Source organism: Salvelinus namaycush, unplaced genomic scaffold (assembly GCF_016432855.1).
Source record: "Salvelinus namaycush isolate Seneca unplaced genomic scaffold, SaNama_1.0 Scaffold138, whole genome shotgun sequence".
Lineage (NCBI taxonomy): Eukaryota > Metazoa > Chordata > Actinopteri > Salmoniformes > Salmonidae > Salvelinus > Salvelinus namaycush.
In genome coordinates, this window is record NW_024058097.1 from 12,634 (window position 1) to 37,263 (window position 24,630).

At 42.3% G+C, this 24,630-nt stretch overlaps 1 long non-coding RNA gene, 8 other non-coding genes and 2 pseudogenes across 9 annotated transcripts; all 11 read left to right on the top strand.

The window, feature by feature from the left end:
- The first annotated feature begins 1,670 nt into the window (after nt 1-1,670).
- On the top strand, nt 1,671-24,284 carry LOC120036521. Its single transcript, XR_005474531.1, has 15 exons — nt 1,671-1,689; nt 1,890-1,917; nt 18,167-18,194; nt 18,623-18,663; nt 19,263-19,354; nt 19,578-19,625; nt 19,929-19,978; nt 20,254-20,304; nt 20,664-20,711; nt 21,420-21,478; nt 21,732-21,765; nt 22,261-22,313; nt 23,061-23,108; nt 23,492-23,536; nt 24,144-24,284. It is a non-coding gene; the product is annotated as an uncharacterized LOC120036521 (long non-coding RNA).
- Nucleotides 4,027-4,090, top strand: LOC120036552. Its single transcript, XR_005474556.1, has one exon. It is a non-coding gene; the product is annotated as a small nucleolar RNA SNORD29 (small nucleolar RNA).
- On the top strand, nt 4,502-4,564 carry LOC120036530. Its single transcript, XR_005474536.1, has one exon. It is a non-coding gene; the product is annotated as a small nucleolar RNA SNORD29 (small nucleolar RNA).
- On the top strand, nt 5,561-5,687 carry LOC120036534. Its single transcript, XR_005474538.1, has one exon. It is a non-coding gene; the product is annotated as a small nucleolar RNA SNORD22 (small nucleolar RNA).
- Nucleotides 6,209-6,283, top strand: LOC120036586 (annotated as a pseudogene).
- On the top strand, nt 7,062-7,131 carry LOC120036564. Its single transcript, XR_005474567.1, has one exon. It is a non-coding gene; the product is annotated as a small nucleolar RNA SNORD31 (small nucleolar RNA).
- Nucleotides 19,791-19,854, top strand: LOC120036581. The gene has a single exon (XR_005474578.1). It is a non-coding gene; the product is annotated as a small nucleolar RNA SNORD29 (small nucleolar RNA).
- LOC120036538 lies at nt 20,865-20,991 on the top strand. The gene has a single exon (XR_005474542.1). It is a non-coding gene; the product is annotated as a small nucleolar RNA SNORD22 (small nucleolar RNA).
- On the top strand, nt 21,514-21,583 carry LOC120036565. The gene has a single exon (XR_005474568.1). It is a non-coding gene; the product is annotated as a small nucleolar RNA SNORD31 (small nucleolar RNA).
- Nucleotides 22,364-22,433, top strand: LOC120036566. Its single transcript, XR_005474569.1, has one exon. It is a non-coding gene; the product is annotated as a small nucleolar RNA SNORD31 (small nucleolar RNA).
- LOC120036585 lies at nt 24,002-24,075 on the top strand (annotated as a pseudogene).
- Nucleotides 24,285-24,630: the final 346 nt, after the last annotated feature.

Here is a 24,630-nt window from a genome sequence, read left to right on the forward strand (position 1 = left end):
AGAACAGCACCTTTAGGGACATCTCTAACAACAATTTGATACTCCTTAGGAGTGAATGTAACATTGTGTGTTCTAATAAATTCTGGATAATCATATAGTTGTCCATCAGTATTCAATAATTGTTTAACCCAAATAATGTTGTTGTCAAACCAGTTCTGGAAAAAATAAAGACTTGTTTTTGTATTTTATGTATTTATTATTCCAGATTGTATACCTATGAGGGGAAAAGTTGTGTTTGTACATGAGATTCCAAGTTAGAAGTACTTGTTTATGAAAGTTTACAAGCTTAATAGGGATTTTACCCACATCAAAGTTGCATTTGAGTAAGAATTCTAGACTACCAATCTGTTGGAATATTAATTTAGGGATTATATTCCAAATGCAATCCTTATTTCCTAAATAGTTTTGTATCCATTTCATCTTAAATATTATATTAGAGGTTTTAAAATCCAGAGCATTCAACCCTCCCTCACATGATGGCCCACATGACGCCATACATATGGTCTGCGGTTGTGAGGCCGGTTGAACGTGCTGCCAAATGCAGTGAAAACGCTTGCAGCGATGTCATCCAGTAGCCAGTCTACTCCGGTCAGTAGGTTATCTCCTGTCACAGCACTGCAGCCGATGATATACCAGTGATGGGTCTTAATGTCATCCAGACATTAAGTGTGTGTGTATGTGTATAGGGGGGGTACTGTGTTCTCACCTCTCCTATGGTCTACTCAGTGATCCAGGAATGTCCTGTTTGTTGAGTAGCTCCTGGTGTGTGTGTGTGTGTGTGTGTGTGTGTGTGTGTGTGTGTGTGTGTGTGTGTGTGTGTGTGTGTGTGTGTGTGTGTGTGTGTGTGTGTGTGTGTGTGTGTGTGTGTGAGAGAGAGAAAGAGACGGGTCAAAGGAGGAGGAAATGGAGACAGTTCTTGAAATCAAAGAATGGAACAAAACTAGCAAAAGTTGTAGTAGAAAACAAAGACTGGTCCAATAATGGACTCTTTTTTGGACAAGGACATTAATTTGGGAAATCTATTTGTAATACCGAGGACTGTGAAGAAAGCGGTGGGAAAGGTGGATTCAATCAAGTTGACTAGAAGCGGTGTTGTTTTGGTTAATTGGGTTGATGAAGAACAGGAAGCGTGCACTAAATCTGGAAAATTGTCCAAGTCAGAAGTAACATGTATTGATCTTCGGAGTAGGGCGCCTGCCAAAGGAGGTATAGCTGCAGTCCAAGTGTCCAAGAAGTCCAATTAGCTGGGTATCATATCTGCTGCAGCCGAGAAGATTTTGGGGCTTGAAGACTTTACAGCAGAAGCGCTACAAGGCTTTTGTCACCGGGAAATGTTCTGCCCTCACAGGAGGCTTCTGAGGCTGTGTTGGACCTGATTAGAAGGAGGTTTTTATAGAAAAGCAGGTTGATTTTATTTAGTTAATTTATTTTTTGGTAGTTTGTATGATATTTTATTTGTACCCGAATGTTTTCCTTTTCGTGATCCTTATTATCCACCCGCACAGTAGGTGGCAGAATGCACAATGTTGCGAACGCCATTATACCATAGAAGAAGAAGAAGAAAAAGAAGGGACGGAAGCTAACTTGGTCATTCATTAGAGGGTTTTTATGGGGTTACTCCTCCGTGTGTGTAAACGGTTCCATTTCTCTTCAAGATGCGGACGACTCGAGAGAGAATATGCCTCTCGGGTAAGCTGCATATTACTGAAATGTCTGCCATGCATGGTACAATGACTAACTCTACTGCAGTAAAACGATGCAAGCGAGCTTTAGTTTGCCAACTGGCTAGTTTGGTGGTTTTAGTTAGCAATTAGCTAACCACGTGCCATGTTAGCTAGTATGCTATAACTCAAATTTGTGTTGACTTTATATTATTTTCTCCTTTCAAGATGCCGACGACTCGAATGTGCTGCTCTGGTAAGCAACATATTACTTAAATGCCTGCTTACGTGGTGGTTTTACTTAGCAACTAGCTAACCACGTGCCATGTTAGCTAGTATGCTAGCTTGCCATTTAGGTGTGACCGGACCATCAGTCGTTATAAACCCAACCTTAGGTCTCTGCTACGGTGATGATAAAATGAACTCTCTCTTACCGAATCAGTCTTTGAAGAAGAAACTTCTTTACCAGATTCTGAGTAGCATTTGGCACCTGGTTCGACTGTCGTTGCTGCGCTAATGGCACCCTATTCTCAATAGTGTACTACTTATTAACGTTGATCTGGTCAGAAGTAGTCGACTGTATTGGAAATAAGGTTAAATTAGCGACGATATCAATGTCGTGTTCTATATGCCTGCGTGTAGCCTGTTCATGAAGGGACCTCCCTATCTTCCCCCTGATCAACAGAAATGCAGGACAGATGCCAGGGAAGTCCAGAAGACTTACACGTGAGTGCATTGACTTACCACCAGGATCATTAGATGTGTTCAACTTGTCAGCCCTTCGCCTTTAAGAGATTCGCCAGGGCCCTTTATCTAATTCCCAAATATATGGATACAATTTCAGTGTAAAGGTAGATTTGTAAGTGAATATTAACTAGCATTAGCGCAGCTATTAAGAATATGGTTATCAGCTAGCATGCTAGAACATACCTGTAGACTTCCAGTCATTATGCTAGCTTTAGTTAGCATTGGCTTGTGTTAGTAAAACGTTTACTGTTGACAGGAGAACAAGAGGAGACAATAGGACGAGGTGGATAATTTTATAATAAGGCCGTTTAATCACATGTAAAGATATCTTAGTAAAATCTTGCAGCAAGGCTCTTTCTGTCTGATTCCTATTGAATCGTCCGGGAAAAAGAGGTAGTTTCAAGAACCGTACAGTATTATATAGACAACAAGCAAAGTAGGTAGATCTGCGAGTCTGGCCTTCCGATTGGTCGATCTGGGTCTTGGGTAGTCCTGAACAGGCCTGGTGTCCACGTTCCATTGGTTCCTGAGATAGTTCTTTGTCCTGAGCTCCAAGCATGAGTTGTGTGTGTCTGTGTGATTGTCATGGGGGAGGGGAGTTGTGGGTGTCGTGTATATGTCTAATGAGTCCAGCATATGTCCAAGAGAAAGAGGGGGTGTGTATGTTGTGTCAACTATAGCTAATGTTGAGAAGTTGTTAAAACAAGTTACCAATATCTAATACAATTTCTTACACTTGCAAAACTACATTTAACTTACCTCAGTTTGACTCTGACATAACATATGTATCCATGACTTTATCTGGCTGGGGAAGTAGGTAAAGGTCTTGTGCCCTAAATCCCTAAGTATCTTTGTGTGCACTTGGAAAACTGTCATGGATTTTCAACTAAATAGGGAAGTGCACTTTGGGGTGGACTTTCAGGTGGTAACTGACTCACACGTGACTGGCTGTAAATGATGATCCTCAATGACAAGCATATATCTGATTTTTGGTGATGCTAACTTTGATCTGATGGCCTTGTCCTGTGTTCCAAAGCCTCTTGTAGTAATATACAGACTAGTAAGTCACTAACATGGATGTGTTCTTTGCTCAGGTCTGCATTACTTGTGACATGACTTCCTGACTTCAAGGCATCTGAACAGATTCTCCACTTGGAGTTCCATTCTGGAATAGGAATGTGTACTGGTGAGTTCCATTTGAGTTTATTCACTGGTGTTCAGGACAGTTCTAATGGCACCATTTCTATATGGTCACTACCTCCGGGCTTTATATGATGATCCATTGACAAGCATATGTCTGATTATTTTGTGAAGCTACTGTTTGTTCTGATGGGCTCTATTTAAGAACTTTCTATCTTCTCATAGAAGCCAGGCAAAAACTAACATTTATTTTGTGATTCCTTCTATAGAATACCTGATTCCAGACCACGACACTGATGCGCTTTGTGAAAATCCAGGTTGGTGAAATGTTAAGACACTAGTACCCCACTTCCCTTTATAGTGCACGACCGTAGACCAGGACCCATGCACTATAAAGGGAATAGGGTGTGACTTTGGATGCAGGCATTTTCCCCTTTTGGCTGGCTAACTACAAGATGGCTACCGGGACGTGCTACAGTCCCAATGATGATGAACTTAGCTCACTTTGAACCGATGTGAAACTAAATGAACTACTGAGTGACTGTAGCTAATGCAGGGGTTGTATGTTTAAATGTTCTTTACAGCTAAACACAAACTTCCTTTGTCATTTTAACAGACGTGGGGATGAAGTTTCCTGAAGGGATTAACACTACCTTACCTGGTGAGTTCATCCAACAAAGATCAAACTGGGTTCCCCACTACGGGTAGGATTGGTCTTCCACCAGTATACATGTTGGTGGAAACCCAAATGGCACCCTATTCTGTGTGAACTGCTCCTGAGTGGCGCAGGGGTCTACGGCACATCCGGCTGTGATCGGGAGTACCATCGGGCGGCTCACAATTGAGTATGGACAGTCGGTCTCGTCAATAAGTTGTCCACTGCATAGGGACTGGGGTGCCATGTGGGTTGAGTGACAGAACTCTGTGGAACCAGTCACTTGAAGATGCTACAGTCCCAAGGATGACAAACTAGCTCACTTTGAACCTATGTGAAACGACATGAACTACTGAGTGACTGTATATAATGCAACAGTTGGTCATCGATTTCTCAATCGTCACACTAATAAAATGTTTACCTTTTGTTCTTTAAAGTTTGAGTGCTGTGGTCAGTGGAATTGCAGCGTGGACTCCAACATACTGGTAAGTTGTGGTTCTGAAACTGTCCTAAATGGTGCCCTCTATAGTACACTACATTTGACCAGAGCTTTATGGGCCCTAGTCAGAAGTAGTGCACTAGAAAGGGAGGTCTTTCCCAGAATAACAATCGTTCTCTGCAACCACATGATAAACCTTTTGGAATCTCGTTTGTCTGACTTCCTGTTGATGATAAATGACCTGACACCCTGCAGGGTAAAGAACCCTCGCTTGACTGTCTTGTTGCAGCCTAGTTTCACGTCCTCCATTTTGTCTTACAGTTGACTGTCCTGAAACAAGATGGCTGCTCTAAGCTATGCAGGTAAGGATCCATCCAGTCTAAATGTATATTTTAACACCAGTGTCTTGTCCTGGAAGTGGTAGTTAAAACATTCATTAAGTTTATTGTATAGATATTTACAGTGTTGCCAACTTACTTGTACAGTTTAGCTGAACGCAACATGTTTGAGGGATCCCGTCCTTCTGCTGAACATGAACGAGATTCCAAAGAGAATATTCATCGTCTGAACTCCTGTTGAGAAAAGGAATAGCTGACTTCAGCTGAGGGCTACGTAAACCTGTCATAAAGGCTACATATGTAATGTCTAACCCCTCCATGTGCCTGCCTTGTATCTGGTCCCCACCCAGACTTTAACCTGAAGCATATGTCTTTGTAGGTTCTTCTGTTTGTGGCTGAACAAGGAGCCGTGATGCCAACTAGACTGGTGAGTTTTGGTTAATGAGTACGTTCGGTAATGAATCTAGTCCTTGTATCTTAACCAGAGCCTCTTCTTTAGCCACAAGCTATAACCAGTCTAGTATTAACTGACTGCAAACAGAGTGAACGGTTGGTGTTTGGTAGTCGTGGTGACTCAGGCTCCTAGTGATGACACCCGCACGTGTCTTACGCCCTGTGTCGACGACAGAACCTGCAAAGGTGGACCCACTGGTGTTGCCAGGGCAACAAGGGGACAGCTGGTTGGGGTTACCAACTGTCTGATGGGACCAGAGACTCACACAATATCATTTGGCTTTGCATTGTCGATCCAAGATGGCTGTTATTTGATTTAATATCAAGAAGTAGATGCAGAATCAGTCATGAAATGCTAGTAGCAGCACAAGTGACTGGGGTGGGTGGGCCACTCAGGATGTAGTCAGTTTAATATTTTCTTGCGGTACCATCAATAGTTTAAGCAGGTTTGACGTTAGAATACTGACTTCCAAATAACTAGTGTCCTGATGTAGTACAGGGCCCTTGTCGGCACTTTCCCATATTTAGTCTCTCAGGGTGGTAGTGCTGGTCTGGGATCAGTTGTCTTTTCGATAGTTGTTACCTCCCCAGCTGATTGGTTACCCCTCTGATCTATCAGACAATAAAGCAGTCTTTAATGTAGTGCTGTTCAGCATGTTTATTTAGACTCCTCTCCTTCAGGTCCTGATGGTGGTACCAGACTGGTCACTAGAAGATGCCTGTTACTGAACTACCACAAGGTGTGTATGATCGACTTTACTTCTGTCCTTTATAATGTAGAAGTGATGATTTCCTGTTACCGCCCCAGTCTGATGTTAAGCTGACTGATTGGTTAGTGAACTGATCTATACTATAGCAGTGAGGTCTGGTCCTGAGGACCCAGAGGAGTGGTGGGTCCCCAGGATTAGATAATGCTGTGCTGTAGACTGATCTAATGTCTGACCACTAGTTCTTACAATACCACTTAATTCTCCCTCAACTCTCCTCCCCCAGTTGATGTCCTTGTGGGTATGCAGTCTTCAGGAAGGTGTGTATGATTGTGTTTTTACAGCCTCTTCACTCACTGACCTTTCACCTCTTGCACTTGGTACCAACTCCACCTACCTTCTACCTACTCATTAACATCACTGAGGGAACTACAAATACCATGGACTCTTAACTACAGCGCACACCCACCACATGGAACATTCTGGATGTATGTGATGAAATGACATCCACAGTTGGTTGGCTTCTGTCCGGTGCTCTGTGGCTGGCATCAACGCAGGTTTCCCATCGGTCCTCCTGTGGGTTGGGCAGTCACTGACAAGCCTGCTCTTCTAGCGTTTGGGGCAGGGGTAAGGTGGTCTGCCTGCCTGGAGGGAGGGTGTCTGGGTGGGGAGCTTGTAGCCAGACCTTGGACTACTGGCTGGATGGCTACAATGACTGAACCCCCTTGGTCTGATCTCGTCTCAGAATACTCTGCATATAGTCTGCAGTACCTAATGTACTTCTGCGTAATGTTTAATTTGGTATCTGTTCCTTCCAGGTCCTAACTGTTCCAGCCTGGCCACTGGAGAACTGTTGCTGCACTACCTCAAGGTGTGTAGGATCAACTTTGATCAGTTGCCATTAATTTCTGTCCTTTATAATGTAGAAGTGATGATTTCCTGTTACCGCCCCAGTCTGATGTTAAGCTGACTGATTGGTTACTGAACTGATCTATACTCTAGAGCAGTGTTTCACAATCCTGGTTCTGGGGACCTAGATGTGAGGCTTCGTTTAGACGCAGCTCAATTCTGATCTTTCACTAATTAGTCTTGAGTAATCCGATCAGTAAATCTGAATTGGTCTGCCTGTGTAAACGCAGCATTATTCACCTAATTCAATCAAGGGTTTGAGTGTAATCAGGTGTAGGGTGGTATTCAGGTTTTCACTGGCAGTGCTGTCCCAGCATATTAACACTTAACACGTTGAGTTGTGAATTCTGTCCTGTAATTAGATCACCTGGTCAACAGTGAGGGTCTCACAATGCTCTGGTCTCATTCTTGTAAACAAACACCATGTGACTGTACCTACTGTAAAATACATAAGTAGCTATCAATATAAACTTCATAGAAATAATCTAAATGTTATTGGTGTACCCTGTTTTCCAAATACCCTGGTATACCACCCAAGCCTAGTTCTGGGGGGGGGAAACACTTGTTGACAGTTTTGGGTCCCCAGGATTAGAATACACTGCTATAGACTGATCTCATGTCTGACTACAAGGTCTTACAATGCCACTTCATGCTTTTCTACTTTCTCCCTCTAGGTTTCTGCCCCCCTGGTTGAGGTCCTAGTGTCTGCCGTGTTTGGAAAGGTGTGTGACTTTTGACAGCATTGTAACGCTCCACATTAAGCATTCTGGAATGTTGTAAATGATGAACACACTACTAGCTCACCAGTCAGGTGGCAATCCTGTCCTGTGCTCTGGGCTGGATAAAGGTCTGGCCTCCCATCGGCCCTCCTGTGGGTTGGGCAGACACTGACAAGCCTGCTCTCAGTGCAGGGGGCAGGGGTAAGGTGGGCTGCCTGCCTGGAGGGAGGGTGACTGGGTGGGGGCTTGATCCCAGACCCTGGACCACTGGCTGGATGGCTGCAATGACTGAACTAGACACTCCTGATCTGGTTTCAGAATGCTCTGAATGTAGTCTAGTAAAATAAGATTGGTTTTATTTGGTTTTAAAACTGTTCTGTCTTTTTAGAGCTCGTTGGCTGCTGAAGTGTTGCTGTGCTGGTGGAGCGGGAAGGTGTGTAGTGGGAATGACTTACGGTTCCAGTATTATAATACACTGAGTATAGAGGACATTAAAAACACCTTCCTAATATTGAGTTTGCCCTCAGAACAGCCTCAGTTGTCTACAAGGTGTCTGAAAGCGTTCCACAGGGCTGTTGGCCCGTGACACAACTGTGGGTCGGCATTGGAGTCAAGTTAGCTGGATGTCCTTTGGGTGGTGGACCAGTGTTGATACACATAAGAGACTGTTGCTCTTGACAAACCCAGCAGTGTTTCATTTGAGCTAATCCGGTCCACCTGGCACCTACCATACCCCATCCAAAGGAATTTAAATCCTTTGTATTGCCATTCTCAACTTTTGGCCAAGACTATGTATTATAATGGAAAAGGGGGGCAGATCAATATTAGGAAGATGTTGTTAATGTACTGTTGAATGTTCCTCTTGGATCATCTCACTATTTTCCCTCTAGCTCTCCTGTCCTACACTGACAAGCCCTCTTGCACTCCTGTTTGGTCAGCAAGGAAGTGGGACGTCTCGTTGGAACTGGGGAAAACCAGGCCAAGTCAATTCAACCCTGTGACTGTTTTGATGTAAACAGTCACGAAAACCCCCCCAAATGAGTTACCTCTGGTTCTTTCAACCATACCTACGGTGGAATCAATTGTTTTTTTTGACCATGTAGCGCCATTAACCCCATCTGTTGGCCGTGAAGCACAGGGGTAGAGAATTTGGGCTCACTACAAAATATGAGCGTTTGCGCTTGAGGCTAGTTTCCCGGACACAGATTGAGCCTTACCCGGGACTGCATTTATATTAGAATATTGGTGAATAACAGGAGAAATAAGCCGTCCTGTACAGTTAATATTGTGTGCCGTTTAGTACTGGTCTGCGTCACACCAGTCATATGGCACCGATCATTTTTTCCTGCAAGCATAAATTGGCTTTTAGGAGATTGTACATTCTCTGAGATCCGTTAACTTGACCATTATAGCAGGGGCTTTTAATTTCAGTACAAATGCTTCAATTGTGTGATTGTTAGCTGATCTCAGGAAAAAGGTTTACGCCTGAATTTACCACAGATCTTGTTTTCAGTGTTGATGTCAAAACATTTTCCCAAAGGATTTGTCCAACGAACCGTGGCGGAGTTTGTGCCCAGCAAGATGCCATTACTAACTGCTCTCTATAGCAGCTGGGTCTGGTCTACCTAGTTAATTGAATGCAACACATTTTCCAGCGAATGATAGTCCCGCTTCCCATCCGTCTCAAACCTCATTGTGGCATTTTTGTGTGATGTATTGTCTCCACTTTCTTGCCTTTTGTGCTGTCGTCTGTGGCCACTAATATTTGTACCATGTTTTGTGCTGCTACCATGTATTGTTGCTACTATGATGTGTTGTGTTGCTGCCTTGCTATGTTCTCTTAGCTCTCTCTTTATGTACTGTATTTATTTAGAATCCCAGGCTCCGTCCCCGCAGGACGCCTTTTGGTAGCCGTCATTGTAAATAAGAATTTGTTCTTTTGCCTAGTTAAAGGTTAAATAAAAAAATCAGCGCACCCTTTTTCTAAATCTATCCTCTTCTAGTTAGTAGGATACAATACCTGTATGTCTCTAGTGGTGAACTGGGATAGTGCAGCAGAACACCACTGGATAGAATACCTGTATGTCTCTAGTGGCGAACTGGGATAGTGCAGCAGAACACCACTGGATAGAATACCTGTATGTCTCTAGTGGTGAACTGGGATAGTGCAGCAGAACGCACCTGGATAGAATACCTGTATGTCTCTAGTGGTGAACTGGGATAGTGCAGCAGAACACCACTGGATAGAATACCTGTATGTCTCTAGTGGTGAACTGGGATAGTGCAGCAGAACACCACTGGATAGAATACCTGTATGTCTCTAGTGGTGAACTGGGATAGTGCAGCAGAACACCACTGGATAGAATACCTGTATGTCTCTAGTGGTGAACTGGGATAGTGCAGCAGAACACCACTGGATAGAATACCTGTATGTCTCTAGTGGTGAACTGGGATAGTGCAGCAGAACACCACTGGATAGAATACCTGTATGTCTCTAGTGGCGAACTGGGATAGTGCAGCAGAACACCACTGGATAGAATACCTGTATGTCTCTAGTGGCGAACTGGGATAGTGCAGCAGAACACCACTGGATAGAATACCTGTATGTCTCTAGTGGCGAACTGGGATAGTGCAGCAGAACACCACTGGATAGAATACCTGTATGTCTCTAGTGGTGAACTGGGATAGTGCAGCAGAACACCTGTATGTCTCTAGTGGCGAACTGGGATAGTGCTGCAGAATGCAACTGTCCTATAATCTTTGCCATGAAGTGTTTTGGCAAAATTTGATCAGGAATTAAGACTATTAGTGTAAGCGACAATGTATATTAAAAATAAGATTGTTATAAAATGCCTTTTATCACTAAGATGGATGGTATTTTCTGTGGCATTAAAAAGGTTTTAGTCTGACATTGGACATGATGCCAAATAACCTTTCACCTGACTGATGCATGCTTTCATTAAAGGAAAATTCCACCCAAAACGGTCTTTTGGTATTTGCAAAATGCATCATATGGGGATTTCTGTATTTTGAAAGTTACATATCTTGAGAACTTGATTATTGACAAGCAAAACATTTTGGGACTGTTACAATGGACTAATGAAACAAATACCAAAATATGGTTTCTGGATGGAGTTTACCTTCAACTGGTTTCTAGAACTCCCTGGAAAACTGTATTTTATGGTATTATTCTGTAGTGATGAAATTAAAGCCTTTTCAAGACATGAAGTCAAACCGTTACACACCAACACTAACCATGGAGGGGTGACTGAATTTAATATAGTTATACACCAACACTAACCATGGTGGGGTGACTGAATTTAATATACAGTTATACACCAAAACTAACCATGGTGGGATTACTCAATTTAACAGTTACACACCAACACTAACCATGGTGGGATTACTGAATTTAACAGTTACACACCAACACTAACCATGGTGGGGTGACTGAATTTAACAGTTACACACCAACACTAACCATGGTGGGGTGACTGAATTTAACAGTTACACACCAACACTAACCATGGTGGGGTGACTGAATTTAACAGTTACACACCAACACTAACCATGGTGGGGTGACTGAATTTAACAGTTACACACCAACACTAACCATGGTGGGGTGACTGAATTTAACAGTTATACACCAACACTAACCATGGTGGGGTGACTGAATTTAACAGTTACACACCAACACTAACCATGGTGGAGTGTTCTTCCAGCTGATCTTATCTGAGCTGGAGATTGCCCAGCATGCTCTGCTCCACTTCACCGGTGAGCGGAGCTACCACCTTTGATATTGATTAACTACACATACTTCACAGCCTTTGTACCAATATCTGCTGCAGCCGAGAGGTTTTGGGGGCTCCAAGACTTCACAGCAGAAGTACTACAAGACTTTTGTCACCAGGAAATGTCCTGCCCTCACAGGAGGATTCTGAGGCTGTGTTGGACCTGATTAGAATGAGGTTTTTACAGAAAAGCAGGTTGATTTTGTTTAGTTCATTTCTTTTTTGGTAGTTTGTGTGATATTTTATTTATTTTTACCCATATGTTATTTTTGGGGATCCTTATCCACCCACACAGTAGGTGGCGGAATGCACATTTAATTGTTGTGAATGCCATTATACCATAGAAGAAGAGAGAGACAGACAGACAGACTGCGGTCTAGACACCCTCAGGCAGTGATGCCAACTTAGCAATTTTGTTGCTATATTTAGCAACTTTTTTTTCAAACAGCACCTAAAAACAAATGTAGCTAATTTTAAAAATGTATTTGGAACTTGTGGCAACTTTTGAAAAATGACTCAAACGCTAAAACGCACATATTTTCCCTCTAAATGACACAAAACCTATTTTCTCTGTCACAACACACGTGTCTGGCTGCAAAAGTGCATTGTGAGTGACGTCAGCAGCAGGCCAGCAGCAATTTCAGCAAATTGCAAATCATTGTTGGCTGACTGCAGCAGCAGTAGTATGTGTTCGACGAGATCTTGAACAGAACTTACAACATCAATCAACATGTCTCAATCAAAATTGTACAGCCAGAAGTACAGAAAAGAGTGGGAGTCTGTACCTGAATTTAAAGGGTGTCTGAAGCCAGTAATTGGGGATGATTGTTGGGCATACTGTGCGTACTGCAAATCAGATATGCTTGCAAAAATGTATGACATCAAAAAACATTGTGCTACAGCAAAACATATAAATAAATCAAAACCGTACAACCCCACAACGCAGTCTACATTACCACAGTTGGTTAAGAAAGTGGATAACTGCAAAAGCTACTATGGCAATGGCCACTGCAGAGCATTGTTCGCTGCTAGCATGCGACCATTTAGGTATTGTCAGGACCCGGTGAGAGAAACAGTCACTAATAGTTGGCAGAACCCAGAAGATGAGGCAGACTCAGCAGTACTAGAGATAATGATTTAATAAAAGGACAAGATCTTCAGGCAAAGAATATAAATCCACCACGTCCAAAATAAAGCCAAAAGGCACAAAATGGATATCCTCCAAAATACAAAGAAACTCCACAAAGTGGTAAAAACAGCAGGGAAAAACAAACCTCAAAAGACTACTCAAAAATACACAAGAACTAAACCAGAGAACGTCTGGAAAATCCAATAAGAGAAATATATGTTTCACAAAAAGGCTTGGGCTGGGGCTGGGTGCTAACATACAAACACTAAGCAAAGAACTGAGGAACACACAGGGTTTAAATACCAACAAGGGAACGACACACAGGTGCAAACAATAATAGAGCAAGGAAAAAACAAAAGGTTCAAAAAAGGTGCAATGGGGACATCTAGTGACAAAAACCAGAACAGTCCTGGCCAAAACCTGACAGGTATGGCTTGCAAAGTTGCCTTTTCAGATTCTGTGGCAGCAACAAACTTCCAAATGCACCGCACCAAGTGCACAGAAATGATTAGGGGAATACTGGCTCCTTATTTTCTCAAAAGGGTAACATCAGATGTGGGGGATGAGAAGTTCAGTCTCCTTTTGGATGAGTCCACTGATGTCAGTGTCTCGAAATACCTGGGTGTGGTGATTCGGTATTTCAGTGCTAAAAAAGAACCGTTGTGTCCACATTTCTCAGGCTGGTTGTCTGGGAGGGTGGCGATGCCAGATCAATAGCAAAGGCGGTAGTTGAGTTTCTTGAGAAGTGCAACCTTAAAAAAGAGAATCTTCACAGTATTGGCACTAATAATGCGTCTGTGATGACTGGGGTACACAACGGGGTGCACATGATTTTAAAGGTAGAATGTGCATTGCCCAATTTGGTACTCATCCGTGATGTGTGCCATTCTTTACAATTGGCTGTCTGTGCAGCATCCAAAGAAACCATCCCTAGGAGTGTTGATTACTTAATCAGGGAAACCTACAACTGGTTTTCGATTTCCCCAAAACGGTGCGAGGCGTACAAAGCAGTGTATGCCACCATTAATTGTGTCCAGAAACCCCTGCAGGTCACCAAAGTGTGTGCCACACGTTGGCTATCGATTGAGTCTGCGGTAACTCGTATATTGAGCCAGTGGGAAGAACTGAAACTCCACTTTGAGTTGACCAAGGCCAGTGAGCGTTGCTACATGGTGGATGTGCTCCACGCCATGTACATGGACCAACTAGACCAACTATGTCTACCTGAAATTTTTGAAATCAATCCAGTTGCAGTGAAGTCATTTGAGGGAGAGCAAACAGATCCTGTCAAGCTTTTGGACAATCTGGTACACCTCAACATCAATTTGCAGCAGAGTAGTCAACCCTATGGCAAAAATGGATGTCCTGAATGATGCCATTGATGGACATCTCAGTCCATCACCATGTACCAACTCAGTCTTGCGCCAGAGGACAAAAAGGTCATTCGGAGACAGTGCATCAACTACATTGTTGCTTTAAGCAAGGAGCTGCAAGCAAGGCTCCCAGACAACCTTGAAGCCTTGCGAAACAACATGGCCTTGTTCAGTGTTAAGGAAACGCTAAAGCACAATAAACGCACCACTGAAATTATTAAAGTAGCTGAGCTACTGGGGTACCAGCCCCAAACAATTGATCAAATTGTTTCCCAATGGAGAAACATCCATCTGTTTAGGTGGGACTCAACTGAAAATACAGTCGAGTTTTGGAGTGAAGTCAATAACTACACGGACTCTTCCGGGTCAAATCCATTTGAAGAACTGTGCAAAGCTGCACTCGCTGCCCTCTCCTTGCTACACTCAAATGCGGAGGTTGAACGGCTGTTCAGCCAAATGAGTGTGGTCAAGTCAAAGTTAAGAAATAGAATGTCACTGCACACTCTCAACTCCATACTCCTGGTGCGGTATGGACTGAAGCTGGCTGGTGAAACCTGTTACCAGCATAAACTACCAAGTGAAGTTCTGCAGCAGTTTGGCACCACAGCAGCATACAGCTTTAAGGCCACTCCATCCTCTACTGCTGGTTCCAGCTCCGTGACAATGCATTTGGACAGTGAAGAGGATTTCCTTGCCAATCTATGATCCATCATATTTACAGTACGTATGCAAGGAGTGGGCTTTCTGGAACTGGCGGAGACACACAGCTGATGGTGGCAGTGTGTACTGCAGTGGGTGCGAAAACAGTGGCAATATCTGAAGGAAACCATCGAGCAGCTAGCTAGCCAGCCAAGCAGCACAACAACCTGGGGAGAGCTGGAGAGAGATGCCTAGCACATACATCATTATTTGAGTTAAGTTGCTTATTCAATAAGATAGCATATATACCTTGTTATTTGCCTGTACCTATAATTGTTGATCAGTTAGGTAGCATGTTAACTAACTACCAATACACTGCTTAATTCTTGCAACTATAGGGGGTGCTGTTCCGCATTAGCATATTTTGGTCTCCAAATTAAACGGCCTATTGCTCAATTCTTGATCGTACAATATGCATATCCTTACTAATATTGGATAGAAAACACTGTCTAGTTTCTAAAACCGTTTTAATTATGTCTGTGGGTGACCCAGAACTCCCTCTACAGCAAAAATCCTGACATGACTTGCGAAGGTCTGAGAATTATCCTCTGATCTGGGTTCAGTTTTAAAGCCTGTGTATATCCTATGGCTGGAATTGAACTGCACCCGCCTTCCCCTGGATGTCAGTAACCAATGAGAAGTGGAATGGTCTGTCTGCGTAGCTGTCCGAGGTTATAAAGCCGGATGGAACGAGAGTACCTTTCTTTGTCTCGTTCGTCATGGCGCCTGGCAAGAAGTCAGGATGAAATTTTGGAACGCTCAGTTATCGACCAGAGATGTATCCGTCTGTAATTTAATTAAATATAGGTGTTAGAAACATCATAACGATGTTATTTGAAACCGATTTATATCAGTTTATGCGAGTATAGTGCTATTTTTCTGAATTTCCTTTGTATCTAGTTTGAGGATTTGGACATGTGTGTGCGACATAGCTAATGGTAGCAGCTAGTTCCAAAGGTGAAGAGGACGTTTTACAACAAAGCAACTATTCTTTTGAAGAAAAGACACATTGCCCAAGATACTGATGGAAGCTCGTCCAAAAGTAGGAACTATTTATGATGTTATTATGTATTTATGTGGAAAAATGTCATAGTGTTTGCGCGCCACTTTTGCAGGCACTGGTCTGGCTGCAACGCACACTATATGTCTAGTAACGTTAATTTTAAAAATCTAACATAGCGATTGCATTAAGAACTAATTTATCTTTCGATTGTTGTCCAACTTATATTTTTTAGTCAAGTTTATGAATAGTATTTTTATAAGAATAGGCGCTAATCCAAAATGGCGCCGGCCAGAATACATGCAATGTTTGTAGTGATTACATAGTATAACCACGATTTGTGCTGCTAAATATGCACATTTTCGAACAAAAGCTATATGCATTGTGTAATATGATGTTACAGGTCTGTCATCTGATGAAGTATATCAAGGTTAGTCAAATTATATATCTTTTGTTGGGTTGTTACGATCGCTAACATTTACAGCTGGTAAATGCGGTTGTGATTCTGGCTATTGTGGTACGCTCATATAATGCTATATTGTGTTTTCGCTGTAAAACACTTAGAAGATCTGAAATATTCTCTGGATTCACAAGATCTGTGTCTTTCGATTGCTGTAGGCTGTCTATTTTTCTGAAGTGTTTTAGGATGATTATTTTGGTAATTGACGTCGGTCTCAGTAATTATTCCGGCTGCTTCCAACGCTATTTCAGATTGCAGCTGCAATGTAGAACTGTGATTTCTACCTGAAATATGCACTTTTTTCTAACAAAAACTATCCTATACCATGAATATGTTATCAGACTGTCATCTGAAGAGTTTTTTTCTTGGTTAGTGGCTATCAATATCTTAGTTTAGCCGAATTGGTGATAGCACCTGAAGTAGTAAGAAACTGATGGAGTTAGAAAAGTGGTGTATTTTGCTAACGTGTTTAGCTAATAGATTTACATATTGTGTCTTCCCTGTAAAACATTTTAAAAAACAGAAATGATGGGGTTATTCACAAGATCTGTATCTTTCATCTGGTGTCTTGGACTTGTGATTTAATGATATTTAGATGCTACTATTTAATTGTGACGCTATGCTAGCTATGCTACTCAGTGGGGGGGGAGTGGGGGGTGATCCCGGATCCGGGTTGGTGACTCGTTAAAGGTTAAAACTATGATTGTTCAGAATGTGTAGGTTTACTAGTTATAAATAAAATGTCATTGTTCAATAATGTGTAATCGTTCAATAATTCAATGTGTTGTGTTTAAAAATAAAAATGTGATAATATAAAATGTGTTGTGTTTATATTACTTTTACAAATAAAAGTATATGATAATAAACAAACAAATCTAAACTAACAAATGTCAAATCATATTTTTTGCCGAGATTATTTTTATATGTTATTTTTTTCATGTGATATTTATATATATTTTTTCACTTTTTTTATTTTTATTAACAGTAACATGCAAAACATAAACATAACAGCCAGAGGGATTCCACAAAGAAATGATAAAAAAATAAAATAAAACTCATCCACATTATATCAATTCAAATACAGGCATATAAGCGAATAAAAAAATTGACATTTTGTTTTGTATACGTTTCAAAGACTCTAAATAGTTTTCCAAATCAGATAAAAAAAATAAGAAAAGGGCCTTTTTCTTCATACATTTTGATTTGTGTATGAAAAATGTTCCAAATAAAATAAAGAGATTTATGACATATTCACATTCAATTGTGGAATCAGTGTAGAAAAATAATATGTCAAACTTAGATTTCAATGGTTGTATGCAAAATGAGGACAAGATATAGTTTTACATCAGTCCAGAACACTTCACTATATAACAATGACAGAATAAGTGTTCAATTAGAGTCTACGTAATTACGTTACGCAGTTTTACGTTATTATGTATTGACGGCATCACGCAATGACATCACAACGTCTATTAGCAACAAATCAACTTCCTCTGGAGATTAGTTGGCAACACTGAGCGGAATGCGGCGAAAGCACCTACCGGTAACTTAGCATTCAATCTAAAGCCATCCTTTTGTTTCAACTCCTCCACTGATCTTTAGAATTTACCCTAGACAAATTATGGACTTCTAGTATCAAACATGTTTTGTTCTGATTTGTTTATTTCATGTTCAGGCCGATATCTGGCTGTTAGCATTGCAACGTCTTTCGATGATGAGAATTTACACAGACCTGTTCTGAATACCTGATTGTACTTTAGTATTTCTGATGAGAGACTTGCAAATGTATTAGAATAAAAAATAAAAAACGTGTTTCGAAATGCTGCGTTCGCATCGTGTCCGCATCTAGCTAGGTCACATGAGAACCTACGTTATTTAATGGTTGGCTAGCTACTGGGGTTGTAACTACAATTAGTGTTGACTTTATATTATTTTCTCCTTTCAAGATGCCGACGACTCGAATGTGCTGCTCTGGTAAGCAACATATTACTTAAATGCCTGCTTACGTTGTGGTTTTACTTAGCAACTAGCTAACCACGTGCCATGTTAGCTAGTATGCTAGCTTGCCATTTAGGTGTGACCGGACCATCAGTCGTTATAAACCCAACGTTAGGTCTCTGCTACGGTGATGATAAAATGAACTCTCTCTTACCGAATCAGTCTTTGAAGAAGAAACTTCTTTACCAGATTCTGAGTAGCAGTTGGCCCCTGACTCGACTGTCGTTGCTGCGCTAATGACACCCTATTCTCAATAGTGTACTACGAATAACGTTGATCTGGTCAGAAGTAGTTCACTGTATTGGAAATACGTTTCCATTAGCGACGATATCAATGTTGGGTTCTATATGCCTGCGTGTTGCCTGTTCATGAAGGGACCTCCCTATCTTCCCCCTGATCAACAGAAATGCAGGACAGATGCCAGGGAAGTCCAGAAGACTGACACGTGAGTGCATTGACTTACCACCAGGATCATTAGATGTGTTCAGCTTGTCAGCCCTTCGCCTTTAAGAGATTCGCCAGGGCCCTTTATCTAATTCCCAAATATATGGATACAATTTCAGTGTAAAGGTAGATTTGTAAGTGAATATTAACTAGCATTAGCGCAGCTATTAAGAATATGGTTATCAGCTGGCATGCTAGAACATACCTGCAGACTTCCAGTCATTATGCTAGCATTAGCTTGCTAAACTACATTTAATTTACTTCAGTTTGACTCTGACATAACATATGTATCCATGACTTTATCTGGCTGGGGAAGCAGATAAAGGGTCCTGTGCCCTAAATCCATAAGTATCTTTGTGTGCACCTGGAAAACTGTCATGGATTTTCAACTAAATAGGGAAATGCACTTTGGGGTGGACTTTCAGGTGGTAACTGACTCACACGTGACTGGCTGTAAATGATGATCCTCAATGACAAGCATATATCTGATTTTTGGTGATGCTAACTTTGATCTGATGGCCTCCTTGTCCTGTGTTCCAAAGCCTCTTGTAGTAATATACAGACTAGTAAGTCACTAACATGGATGTATTCTTTGCTCAGGTCTGCATTACTTGTGACACGACTTCCTGACTTCAAGGCATCTGAACAGATTCTCCACTTGGAGTTCCATTCTGGAATAGGAATGTGTACTGGTGAGTTCCATTTGATTTTATTCACTGGTGTTCAGGACAGTTCTAATGGCACCATTTTTATATGGTCACTACCTCCGGGCTTTATATGATGATCCATTGACAAGCATATGTCTGATTATTTTGTGAAGCTACTGTTTGTTCTGATGGGCTCTATTTAAGAACTTTCTATCTTCTCATAGAAGCCAGGCAAAAACTAACATTTATTTTGTGATTCCTTCTATAGAATACCTGATTCCAGACCACGAGACTGATGCGCTTTGTGAAAATCCAGGTTAGTGAAATGTTAAGACACTAGTACCCCACTTCCCTTTATAGTGCACGACCGTAGACCAGGACCCATGCACTATAAAGGGAATAGGGTGTGACTTTTTGGATGCAGGCATGGTCCCCTTTTGGCCGGCCAACTGTACAAGATGGCTACCGGGACGTGCTACAGTCCCAATGATGATGAACTTAGCTCACTTTGAACCGATGTGAAACGACATGAACTACTGAGTGACTGTAGCTAATGCAGCGGTTGGTCATCGATTTCTCCATCATCACACTAATAAAATGTTTACCTTTCATTCTTCAGGGTTTGAGTGCTGTGGTCAGTGGAATTGCAGCGTGGACTCCAACATACTGGTAGGTTGTGGTTCTGGTACTGTCCCAAATGGCGCCCTCTATAGTACACTACTTTTGACCAGAGCTTTAAGGGCCCTAGTCAGAAGTAGTGCACTAGAAAGGGAGGTCTTTCCCAGAATAACAATCGTTCTCTGCAACCACATGATAAACCTTTTGGAATCTCGTTTGTCTGACTTCCTGTTGATGATAAATGACCTGACACCTTGCAGAGTAAAGAACCCTCGCTTGACTGTCTTGTTGCAGCCTAGTTTCACGTCCTCCATTTTGTCTTACAGTTGACTGTCCTGAAACAAGATGGCTGTTCTGAGCTGCTCTAAGCTATGCAGGTAAGGATCCATCCAGTCTAAATGTATATTTTAACACCAGTGTCTTGTCCTGGAAGTGGTAGTTCAAACATTCATTAAGTTTATTGTATAGATATCTACACAGTGTTGCCAACTTTTACTTGTACAGTTTAGCTGAACGCAACATGTTTGAGGGATCCCGTCCTTCTGCTGAACATGATGAATATTCTCTTTGGAATCTGGTTCGTCTGAACTCCTGTTGAGAAAAGGAATAGCTGACTTCAGCAGAGGGCTACGTAACCTGTCATAAAGGCTACATATGTAATGTCTAACCCCCTCCATGTGCCTGCCTGGTATCTGTTGCCCACCCAGACTTTAACCTGAAGCATATGTCTTTGTAGGTTCTTCTGTTTGTGGCTGAACAAGGAGCCGTGATGCCAACTAGACTGGTGAGTTTTGGTTAATGAGTACGTTCGGTAATGAATCTAGTCCTTGTATCTTAAACAGAGCCTCTGCTTTAGCCACAAGCTACAACCAGTCTAGTATTAACTGACTGCAAACAGAGTGAACGGTGTATGTTTGGTAGTCGTGGTGACTCTGGCTCCTAGTGATGACACCCACACGTGTCTTACGCCCTGCGTTGACGACAGAACCTGCAAAGGTGGACCCACTGGCGTTGCCAGGGCAACAAGGGGACAGCTGGTTGGGGTTACCAACTGTCTGATGGGACCAGAGACCCACACACAATAGCTTTTGGCTTTGCATTGTCGATCCAAGATGGCTGCCATTAGATTTAATATCAAGAAGTAGATGCAGAATCATTCATGAAATGCTAGTAGCAGCACAAGTGACTGGGGTGGATGGGCCACTCAGGGTGTAGTCAATTTATTTTTTCATGCAGTACCATCAATACAGTTTAAGCAGGATATAAGTTAGAATACTGACTTCCAAATAACTAGTGTCCTGATGTAGTACAGGGCCCTTGTCTGCACTTTCCCATAGTCTCTCAGGGTGGTAGTGCTGGTCTAGGATCAGTTGTCTTTTAGATAGTCGTGTTACCTCCCCAGCTGATTGGTTACCCCTCTGATCTGTCAGACAATAAAGCAGTCTTTAATGTAGTGCTGTTCAGCATGTTTATTTGGATTCTTCTCCTTCAGGTCCTGATGGTGGTACCAGACTGGTCACTAGAAGATGCCTGTTACTGAACTACCACAAGGTGTGTATGATCGACTTTACTTCTGTCCTTTATAATGTAGAAGTGATGATTTCCTGTTACCGCCCCAGTCTGATGTTAAGCTGACTGATTGGTTACTGAACTGATCTATACTATAGCAGTGAGGTCTGGTCCTGAGGACCCAGAGGAGTGGTGGGTCCCCAGGATTAGATAATGCTGTGCTGTAGACTGATCTAATGTTTGACCACTAGTTCTTACAATACCACTTAGTTATCCCTCAACTCTCCTCCCCCAGTTGATGTCCTTGTGGGTCTGCAGTCTTCAGGAAGGTGTGTATGATTGTGTTTTTACAGCCTCTTCACTCACTGACCTTTCACCTCTTGCACTTGGTACCAACTCCACCTACCTTCTACCTACTCATTAACATCACTGAGGGAACTACTATTCCCATGAACGTTTAACTACAGCTCACACCCACCACATGGAACATTCTGGATGTATGTGATGAAATGACATCCCCAGTTGGTTGGCTTCTGTCCGGTGCTCTGTGGCTGGCATCAACGCAGGTTTCCCATCGGTCCTCCTGTGGGTTGGGCAGACACTGACAAGCCTGCTCTCAGTGCGGGGGCAGGGGTAAGGTGGGCTGCCTGCCTGGAGGGAGGGTGTCTGGGTGGGGAGCTTGTAGCCAGACCTTGGACTACTGGCTGGATGGCTACAATGACTGAACCCCCTTGGTCTGATCTCGTCTCAGAATGCTCTGCATATAGTCTGCAGTACCTAATGTACTTCTGCATAATGTTTAATTTGGTATCTGTTCCTTCCAGGTCCTAACTGTTCCAGCCTGGCCACTGGAGAACTGTTGCTGCACTACCTCAAGGTGTGTAGGATCAACTTTGATCTGTTGCCATTAACTTCTGTCCTTTATAATGTAGAAGTGATGATTTCCTGTTACCGCCCCAGTCTGATGTTAAGCTGACTGATTGGTTACTGAACTGATCTATACTCTAGAGCAGTGTTTCACAATCCTGGATCTGGGGACCTAGATGTGAGGCTTCGTTTAGACACCGCTCAATTCTGATCTTTCACTAATTAGTCTTGAGTAATCAAATCAGTAAAGATCTGGTGTGATTGTTAAACACCAATTAGTGGAAATCTGAATTGGTCTGCCTGTGTAAACGTAGCATTATTCACCTAATTCAATCAAGGGTTTGAGTGTAATCAGGTGTAGGGTGGTATTCAGGTTTTCACTGGCAGTGCTGTCCCAGCATATTAACACTTAACACGTTGAGTTGTGAATTCTGTCCTGTAATTAGATCACCTGGTCAACAGTGAGGGTCTCACAATGCTCTGGTCTCATTCTTGTAAACAAACACCATGTGACTGGACCTACTGTAAAATACATAAGTAGCTATCAATATAAACTTCATAGAAATAATGTACATGTTATTGGTGAAACCCTGTTTTCCAAATACCCTGGTATACCACCCAAGCCTAGTTCTGGGGGGGAAACACTTGTTGACAGTTTTGGGTCCCCAGGATTAGAATACCCTGCTATAGACTGATCTCATGTCTGACTACAAGGTCTTACAATGTCACTTCATGCTTTTCTACTTTCTCCCTCTAGGTTTCTGCCCCCCTGGTTGAGGTCCTAGTGTCTGCCGTGTTCGTAAAGGTGTGTGACTTTTGACAGCATCTTAATTCTCCTTCCACATTAAGCATTCTGGAATGTTGTAAATGATGAACATACTACGCAACACACCAGTCAGGTGGCAATCCTGTCCTGTGCTCTGGGCTGGATAAAGGTCTGGCTGCCCATCGGCCCTCCTGTGGGTTGGGCAGACACTGACAAGCCTGCTCTCGGTACAGGGGTAAGGTGGGCTGCCTGCCTGGAGGGAGGGTGTCTGGGTGGGGGCTTGATCCCAGACCCTGGACCGCTGGCTGGATGGCTGCAATGACTGAACTAGACACTCCTGATCTGGTTTCAGAATGCTCTGAATGGAGTCTAGTAAAATAAGATTGGAATTATTTGGTTTTAAAACTGTTCTGTCTTTTTAGAGCTCGTTGGCTGCTGAAGTGTTGCTGTGCTGGTGGAGCGGGAAGGTGTGTAGTGGGAATGACTTACGGTTCCAGTATTATAGTACACTGAGTATAGAGGACATTAAACCTTCCTAATATTGAGTTTGCCCTCAGAACAGCCTCAGTTGTCTACAAGGGGTCTGAAAGCGTTCCACAGGGCTGTTGGCCCGTGACACAACTGTGGGTCGGCATTGGAGTCAAGTTAGCTGGATGTCCTTTGGGTGGTGGACCAGTGTTGATACACATAAGAAACTTGCTCTTGAGAAACCCAGCAGTTTCATTTGAGCTAAACCGGTCCACCTGGCACCTACCATACCCCATCCAAAGGAATTAAAATCCTTTGTATTGCCATTCTCAACTTTTGGCCAAGACTATGTATTATAATGGAAAAGGGGGGCAGATCAATATTAGGAAGATGTTGTTAATGTACTGTTGAATGTTCCTCTTGGATCATCACACTGACCCATGCAATTTGTTATAAACTACATACTCTGAGGTGATGAGTCATCATTACCGCCCCAGTCTGATGTAATGCTGACTGATTGGTTACTCTCTGATCAAGTCATCTCAGACCTTGTGTATTAGTCCCTACAGTATCACCAGGGTTTAATTCTCACTATTTTCCCTCTAGTTCTCCTACACTGACAAGCCCTCTTGCATTCCTGTTTGGTCAGCAAGGAAGTGGGATGTCTCGTTGGAACTGGGGAAAACCAGGCCAAGTCAATTCAACCCCATGACTGTTTTTTGATGTATAAATAAATCTACAAATTAATGCTCGTTGTATTTTTCTTTCTTGGTGGTAGTAAATCAGACTTGGTGAATTTGGCCATTTTGAATGAACCATGTGGTCTGAAATCAATACTGAACAATGTGACATTTCCTTCATATCATTATGTAGTTATTCTAGGTGGTTATAAACATGCACATGTAACGGGGATTGACATTGTTCACTGGCTATAGAAAGTTGACTGAATTATTTTAAGCTGTTGTGTTTTTGGGAGGAATTTATTGTGAGATGCATGTTTCGTCATGGAGTGTACTTTAACGATACGGTGGGAAAATTTTATAGCTAATATATGGAACAGACTTGGTTTACACTATCAAAACCGCTAAAGATG